Source organism: Alligator sinensis, unplaced genomic scaffold (genome assembly GCF_000455745.1).
Source record: "Alligator sinensis unplaced genomic scaffold, ASM45574v1 scaffold802_2, whole genome shotgun sequence".
In the NCBI taxonomy this organism is placed as follows: domain Eukaryota; kingdom Metazoa; phylum Chordata; order Crocodylia; family Alligatoridae; genus Alligator; species Alligator sinensis.
In genome coordinates this window covers 78,507-80,452 of record NW_005843022.1, presented here as the reverse complement: position 1 = coordinate 80,452, position 1,946 = coordinate 78,507, and positions in this window count along the sequence as shown.

Here is a 1,946-nt window from a genome sequence, read left to right as displayed (position 1 = left end):
ACATATCTGAAAAAGGACTTTTTATTGTCCTTGATGCTCAAAGCTAGTTGGAGTTCAGTTGCAGCCTTGGCTTTCCTGGTCTGCTCCCTACAGGACCGGACCAGTGCAGAATAATCCTCCTTGGAGGTAACTCCCATCCTCCATCCTTTGTAGGCCTTTCTTTTTAGCCTCAGGAGGTCTGCTAGGTCTCTGGAGAGCCAGGGGGGCTTTAAGAAGACTTTTGACATGGTTTCTTACCACATTCTCTCAAAAAAAATAGGTGACTGCGGCATTGATGCCTACGCAGTCAGATGGGTGGCAAATTGGCTAGATGGTCGCACCCAGTGAGTGGTGGTGGATGGGTTGTTTTTGCCCTGGAGGGATGTGGGCAGTGGAGTTCCCCAAGGCTCAGTCCTGGGGCCTGTACTGTTCAACATCTTTATCAGCGACCTGGATGTGGGTGTGGGAAGCACGCTATCCAAATTCGCTGACAACACTAAGATGTGGGGTGAGGTGAGCATGCTGGAGGGGAGGGACAGAATCCAGTGAGATCTAGACAGGGTACAGAGGTGGGCGGATGACAATAGGATGGAATTCAACGCAGACAAGTGCAGGGTACTGCATCTAGGGAGAAGGAACCAGCAACACACCTTTAGGCTGGGGAACACCCTTCTTGTCAACACGGTGACAGAAAGGGATCTTGGAGTCATTGTTGACTCCAGGATGGACATGAGCCGTCAATGTGAGGAAGCAGTCAGGAAGGCTAGCCGCACCTTGTCATGCATCTACAGATGCATCAGAAGCAGGTCCAGGGAGGTGATCCTTCCCCTATATGCAGCATTGGTCAGGCCACAGGTGGAGTACTGTGTCCAGTTCTGGGTGCCACACTTCAAGAGGGATGTGGCTAGCATTGAGAGGGTCCAGAGGAGGGCCACTCACATGGTCAAGGGGCAGTGGGTATCAAGAGAGACTAAAGGGCCTGAATCTATTCAGCCCCCACAAGAGAAGGCTAAGGGGATTTGTCTTTGCTTCATAGAGGCTGAAGTTTATGCATCTTACATTCTTATTCTTTCCTGTGGGCTGGGCTGGTGGGTCATTGTGTGGCTGGGATGAAATTGTATCACGTGGTCTGAAATAATGCCCCTGAATTATGGAAAACAAACTAGGAATACTCAATAGGTATAACATGCAAAAGGGGCATGTTAATGAAAATTCAGATTATGAATTTACAAGCACAATGGCATTGGAATTGAAAAGCTGCTTGTATAACCGGTAGCAGGTAGTGCTTGGAAATGAAAGTAAAGACCATCAGCTCTTATTCGCTAAATCTTGGGTGGCCGTTTACAGACTCACCAGGGGGGCCAGTGGAAATTGGGTGAGACTCTGTTCCCCCAGGCACCACCCAGGGTTACTAGGAATAATGGCCACAAATTGCTAGAGAGAAGGTTCAGACTGGACATCAGGAGACATTACTTTACAGTTAGGGCTGCCAAGCTCTGCAATTGGCTCCCAAGGGAGGTGGTACTCTCTCCTACTTGGGGGTCTTCAGGAGGAGTCTGGATAGAGATTTGGCTGGGGTGATATGACCCCAGCACTCGTTCCTGCCTGGGGAAGGGGGTCGGACCTGATGATCTGTTTAGGTCCCTTCCGACCCTAAGCACTATGATACTATGATACCCCAGTGCCACTCCAATCCCTCTCCCTTACCCAATCTGCTGCTCTGCTTTCTGTTCCCTGCCCTGTCTGCCACTGTGCTGCATGTCCCAAACAGGCTGCCTGCACTACTTGTGACACCCATGCTGGAGGCTGGCCACCTCAGTGTTAGAGTATTATCCCAGCATGGCAAGATCCATAAGTCCTTCCCGTGCCTTAGAGGTTTGAGCCCAATCTCTCATTTCCCAGTAGAGTGTCCTAACCACCTTGTTATACAATATTGTGGGATGAGGAGCTTTTGGTCTCTCCTGCTG